At 43.7% G+C, this 7,013-nt stretch overlaps 2 pseudogenes; one reads left to right on the forward strand and one right to left on the reverse strand.

Annotated features, from left to right (window-relative positions):
- The first annotated feature begins 2,906 nt into the window (after positions 1 to 2,906).
- Positions 2,907 to 5,024, forward strand: LOC125519574 (annotated as a pseudogene).
- Positions 5,025 to 5,489: 465 nt separating this feature from the next.
- Positions 5,490 to 6,598, reverse strand: LOC125523963 (annotated as a pseudogene).
- Positions 6,599 to 7,013: the final 415 nt, after the last annotated feature.

A 7,013-nucleotide genomic window follows, 5' to 3' on the forward strand; every position in this document is an offset into this window, starting at 1 on the left:
AACTAACGCTAAATGTCGCAAGACTAAAACAATACCACATATGTGTGGCACTGCATTTTGTCACATTGGAGGAACCAGCATGGAGAATTCCATAGTGATGGATATTGAAGTCATCTAATTATGAATCATCTGACGCTTGCAACTTTTATTCAAATAGTGAAGTAAACTAAAATACCGTTCACAGATCATAAAGAACGAGCCACAAAATAATTTGAACATGCAAGTTGGTGTGTGTTTTTCTGTAAGTGTTGTTGCAAGTACTGGATTTATCTATCTTTACTCCATTAGATATTTATATTTACTGTGACATAAATATGGATCTTTTGAATTTTTCGAAAGGTTTTCCAGGATGAAGTAGAACTGATTGTAACAAAAAATTATGTTTTTGCAATTGGATTGCAGAAAGAATTTGTAGTTACAAATTTAGCGAATGCCTGATGAGCTATGAAAAAAATTATAGCTTGCAGTTCCGAGAACATTACTAAAAGTAGAATATTTTGAATAGATGTAATCAAGCTATGTATGACATCGTGAGATCAAAGATGACATTGATTATTTTGCCAATATACTTTTTAATGTGATACTTGAGAGACGGTGGCTTTTACACTAAAAAGAGCTCCATCAAAATTTCTTCAAATAAGTGTTAATTTGTAGGTTATCCCAAATTGTTTTGCCATAGTGTGGAAATTTTGAAGAAATATTTACTGTAAGAGAGTGAGTGGGAGCAGAGTGAGATTACAGAATCTTCGTGATCGGGTCAAAGAAAAGAAACACCGGAAGTAATTTTAGAATTTCCTGTCGCAACTGATACAAAAGCCCCTACATGAGATATAGAGACATTGTCAAAATTGTAGCCGAACTACATAGGTTGAGCAAATTCGTACAGACCTTTGTGGTGTGTAGAGGAAATATTGTTGAATAAAAAATGAACCTATAATATAGAAAGAAGCATTGATGGGCGCTCTCCGGAAATTGGCTATATGCCAACATAATCTGAGATAGTTTTCATTCACATAATTCAAGCTTAGAACTTGATGAACCCTTCAAAATACTTAGAGTCCAAAGAATAGTAATGAATCTATAAACTCACAATGATAAAAAAAATTATAATGCTTGACTTGTTACAAATAGTTTATTACAAGATCAAGGAGTTGACTATGACGAGATTGTATCATCATAGTAGTACTTCAAGTCATTTCGGGTTAGACTAGCAATTACTAAATATTTCAATTATGAGATATAATAGATGGATGTCAAGATGATTCCCATGAGATGGAAATATAACCAAGGTTGTATATTTGATACGCGCTAAGGTAATGTTGTCGATCTAGACGATGCTAGTAAGTGTGCAAACTTCGAGAAATCCTATAATGATCTGAAACAAGCATAGTGGAGTTAGAATCTTCGTTTTGATGAAATTGTCAAATAATTTGATTTCATCGAGGAAAGCGAAGATGCTTGTACTTACAAGAAAGTAAGTTGGAGCAAGATAATATTTCTAAACACTATATGTGCATGACACATTGTTGATTGGAAACTACATAAATTTCTTGACACAGATTAAGACTTCACTGAAACTAGTTTTTCAGAAAAGTACTTAGGCAATATGTTGTCCTGGTATTAGGCATAATGATAGATGGAGATACTAGTTTCCAAACGGGATTAGCCAAAATACAGATTGACATAATACTAAAGCAATTTAATATGAAATACACAAGAAGAGTTTCTGTTAAAGTCTCACGGAAGGAGTTTGAAGCAAGAATTGGTATCAACACTGACGCACGAAATACATGATTTCAATCACACTTGTGTTAAATATGTTCCATGGTATGTAAACAACTAGACATGTCTAGTAGTCCAAGTAAGTTGTGAGTAAAATTACCAGAATGACCAAATTGTTTATCATATGACAATGTGAAAATGTCATTAAGTACTAACAACAAATTTCTCACATACGGAGAAGATGAAGAGATTGTTGTAAGGAGTTACATCAATACAAGCTCGTTGTAAGTAGTACATCGATAAAATATTCATCAGTGCTCCAAGCGATTTTTGCTTTCACTTAAATGATTTATGGTGGCTCAGTAAGTTGGAATTGGTCCAAGAAAGTTACTGTGGTGAATTATATAACAGAAGGCCAAGTATATTGTTGCTTTAGAAGCAATAGAGGGTGATGAATCAAAGGTTCATTTATGAACTTGGTATGATTGTGCAAATTGAACAATATTCTCAATTGTGGTTCCATAGCTCAATCAAAGAAACCAAAGATCATGCCGGTGATTCAATATATACAAAGCATGTTTCACAAATTATAAATTATTGTGAAAGCATGATAGATGCATAAATATGCAGATGATACACATGGATCTGAAGTTGTCAGGATCTGATAGGACGAGGGCTCTACCACAAGCAAAGCATGAACAAACATCAGATATGCATTGGTATAAAAGAAAATGTGCTAACTAGATTATTAACTCTAGTGTAGTGGGAGACTATAAGAAATAAGCCTTAGAGGCAATAATAATATATTATTTTATTTCCATTTTCGTAATTAAGGGTTTATATTTCATGCTATAACTGCTATGATCACTCTTCTCCCTTTGATTGAGCCCTTGAAGTTGAGAAGATGCTCCACTTTCCGATCAATTTCCTCTTGCATGCTCATGACCATGATCATGTCCACCTCTTCGTCCGAATCCAAGGAATGAAGAACTCATCTTAAATCATTTGATCAAGCTCCGTCGGTTCATACTCCTCGTCCGACGAAGCATCGAAATCCATCGTTTTCCATAATGAAATCACGAAAAATACGTTCAAACAATGTGTCGAACACATCAAGTGCAAGGTGGAGCCAGAGAGTCGTCGGACGTACCGCGGTCGCATCCGGGCCAGCGACTATGTCCCGCATGGCGAGGACGGGCGACAAGACTGCTCTGCCAGAGCTGGCGGCGCAGAGGCTAACAACGACTATGGAGCGCGCACAGCGGTGGAGCTGCGAGACGGACGGCGTGCAGGAGGAAGAAGAGACGAGATAACAAATGGGATCCGGTAGGTCCGGGGGTGGATTTTGTGCAATTTGGGGTGGGGGCGAGCCGTCGGGTCAGACGTGATGGGCGTGCCCGGGCGCGCCCGGACGCCCTCATATTCGTTCCATATTTGGTGTAAATATGAGGGATGCTGGTCAGTCCGGGCGTTGAGGACAGTTTGAGGCGCACGTCTACGTCAAAATTTCATGATCTGACAGTGACCGGGCGGTCTGCCCAGACGTATAAGGCGGCTTTGAGGCTGCCGGCCGTAGATGCTATAAGGCGATTGAACTCTGCGTGGGCCAGCTCGGTCACTTTCGAGGGATTACAAATGGCCCAACACAAACACGAGCTGCTTCACACAAATATGCTTGCAAGCGCGGACACGTATATTATATCTGATAGAAGCGCGAACACGAAACCGAGGCAGGAGCTCATACAGGCACACACCAACGGCTAGCCTCATATCGAGGTCTTTGTTTCACACAAATCTAAGGCTCGACCAACACCCGGTCTGACATTTTTTTTAAACTGTCCGTGCTGGTTTCAGAGCCATCACGTAGCTAGCTAGAGTAGGATTCGAACTAGCGGCCGCCTCGGGTTAACTTTGCTTGTCCTTACTACTGTACTATATATACATCTAAACACACCGTGAAAATTGGAAAGCAGTACACAAAGCACCAAGGCTAGCTAGCAATTAGCCAGCTTGGGCTTAGCTTCTGGCCGGTTACCCGTCGTGTACATACGTACGCTTCGTTGCCATTGCCGCACGTACTCGTCAGACTGGGCCAACAGCAGCTGCCAAGCTCGGAGAGAAAAACCTAGCTAGCGGCCACCATGGTACCAGGACCGCTGCCGGAGTATCATTTGAGGAAAAAAGGACCGCCGCCGGCCCTCCCGGACGAGCTCGTACAAGAGATCCTGCTCCGCATCCCGCCCGACGACCCGGCCAGCCTCCTCCGTGCGTCCCTTGTCTGCAAGTCCTGGAGCGAGGCCGTCTCCCAACGCTGGTTCCGGCGCAGCTTTCACAATCTCCATCCATCACCCACCGTGCTCGGGGTTCTCCATGACTGACACGATGAGGCCATCCCTACCTTCATCCTGGCCACCGCATCGCCGTTCTCCCTCGCTGCCCCCGACCGCTTGTTCTGGCAGGCCGTCAACTGCCGACACGGCCGCGCCCTCTTCCTCTCTAAGGACCGTACCGAGGAATTCCTGGTGTGGGAGCCAATCACGGGTGCACAGCAGCGCGTACCTATCCCCGTGGCGTTCCAGTTCGGCAACACCACCGCAGCCATGTTCTGCGCAGCTGACGGGTGCAACCACCACGACTGCCACGGCGGTCCATTCTGCGTGGTCTTTGTCTTCTCCGTCTCTGATGAAGACGCTGGCTACGACCTATATGACACGTCGGCATGCGTCTACTCATCCGAGACTGGCGCCTGGGGCGAGCCGACCTTAATGCGCGACAGATACCTCATGGACTTCGAATACTTTTCCAGCGTGCTTGTTGGGAGGTCTTTCTTGTACTTCATGTCATGTGGTGGGTTGATCCTGGAGTATGACCTGGCAAGGCATGGACTGACTTGGTTCGACACACCAGACTCTTGCCACTCTAAGGGTGAACCCACTTGCAACCTCATGCTGGCGGAGGGCGGTGGACTAGGACTCGTCGAAGAACTGGATCCGCATCTGCAATTGTGGTCATGGGAGGTGATGGATGCCCGATGGATGCCTGGCCGAATCATCTACCTGGAAAGTTTGTCCCTAGTAAATGGTGCTCCAGTGGGTGCAAAATGTCCGGTGCATGTGTTGGGCTTTGCCGAGGGAGCAAATGTCATTTTCGTGACCACTGTTGCAGGCCTCTTCGCAATTCAAGTACAATCAGGGCAGGCGACCAGGGTGTGCAATAATCATGGATACGGTAAACTGATTCCGATCGTCGGCCTTTACACTCCTATGCCCCGAGGCGAGCGCTTGCCGGCTTCCGGTTGTTAGCTCTCCTTCAATGGCAACTTCCCCGAGGGAGGTTAGCTTTGGGAGTTGCTGTTGAGTTGTAATAAGGTGACTGTCCTGTAGTACATATAACGTGTGTTTCCATTGCAACTGTAGAACCTATTCTTGAGGACTGCTAGCTAGCTAGTCCTAAGGAACCTCCTTGATCTATGTCCCATCGCCCCTGTATTCATTGAATGTTCCCCTTGAGGGCTATGTCCTTCTAAAGTTTAGAAACAGCGTCATATTTTCTCAGTTCTGTATTCCAAACTGTATTGCTCGAATATATACGCGTACAGAATAATATACCTGTTTTTCGAATTCAGGACCGACAACGAGTATATATATACATCTTGTTCTATCTTCAAACGCACATGTTCTAGCAATAATAATATACATGTAAACATTCAGTCTCCATCGAGGTTTGCTGCAGTATTCTTCTCCCTTCCTTCCCCAGCCCTTCATGTCAACATTGATTGCAGAGGAATGTGCCGATTCACCGCATTGACTATCCAACTAACCGGATGAAGAGCTCGAAGGCAGATGTCGCGACACCACCCAATTTCTTTCTATCTAGCCTAACCTGACCATCTTCATCTTGCTTTGTTGTTTCTTCTAGGTCTGGGTTATTTCTCAGTGAATACGGTAAGAGCAGCGATCTCCCGTAAGCAACAGGAAGCGCCAGCACCTTCTTCGCCTTCCCAACACAGGCCCTCTTGGTGAAGTTGTTGTAGTCGTTTGCTTCGATCTCGTCGAGGATCTGTCGATATAGCAACAGAGAGGCCCAAACCTGCAATTGCAATGCAAAACCATATTATCACTCAAGTGATACTTTCTTCTATTTGAGCCCCTAATATTTTTTTTCAATGATTATACATGAGGGGCGGCGACCCCCCTTGACACATAGGTTTTTTTTTTTGCGGGTTTTGAACTACACATAGCTCCTTCGTTGTTACTAATAATTAACATCGATGAGAACTCTATATGTAGCTCTTTTTGGCTTTCAAGTTGTGGTATTAGGGCACTTACCGGCCACCGGCTCTCCTTCCTACGCTCAGTCACCCCTCGCTCCACCTCCTCGAAGAACATCCTCACCCTCTTGATCTGCCTCTTCATGAATTTCCTCCACTTGTCGGTGATGACTCCTTTGAAGATGTCTTTGTTGGAGAGCCCCACCTCCGCGAGCTCGTCTTGACGTAGATATATCCTTCTTCTTTGCGCACTGGAAAAGAAATGTTGCAAAGACACAAAATTTCAAGACATTCCTATTTTAATACTCATATCATGATTGTTCTTCAGAGAAAGGGAAGACCGTTGCATTTTAGTGGTAATGAGTGGGTGGCTTACTCTTCTCCGACATCCCTGAGTATATTGGTGAGCTGGTTTGTGAGCCCGACAGCCAGAGCGGCACCGTAGACACTCTCAGCCGTTGCTTTGGACTCGGGCGAGATGCCCGTCACCGGAAGCCTCATCACACCCACGGTGCCCGCGACGTAATAGCAGTATATGTAGGGCTCATCAAAGTTCCTGTATCTTGGCTTCTAGAGGTCCATCCGCATCCCGTTAATCATGTCCTCGAATGTCTGGCATATGTACAAAGAGTTGGTCATTTTGGAATGTCGACAATATAGTTTGTAAGTAGTAGTACTAACCAGAAGCAAAAGTTTTATAATGTGTTTCTCAGGTCTGAAACTACTTGGACTTTCCCTGATTCCTGTTCTACCTCTAGACCATTTCCAACTTTTTTTCTCTTGCTATGTTCAACGGTAAGATGCTCCCTTAATAGTGCTCCTACAGTACAGTTTGTGCCGCTGCTGGTCACTTAGTATGTGATCCCAAGTTCAAATGCTCCCAGATGAATAGTAAAATTAAAAAGTTAGTAAAAAATAAAAAAATGAAAAACAAGGGTGCCAAAATTCGACAAATGTTTTGTGTTGCTGTAAAAAATTCATCATAAAATAACATTCTTGGAAGTCATGGCAAAAAAAATTG

This window comes from Triticum urartu, chromosome 7 (assembly GCF_003073215.2).
Source record: "Triticum urartu cultivar G1812 chromosome 7, Tu2.1, whole genome shotgun sequence".
Lineage (NCBI taxonomy): Eukaryota > Viridiplantae > Streptophyta > Magnoliopsida > Poales > Poaceae > Triticum > Triticum urartu.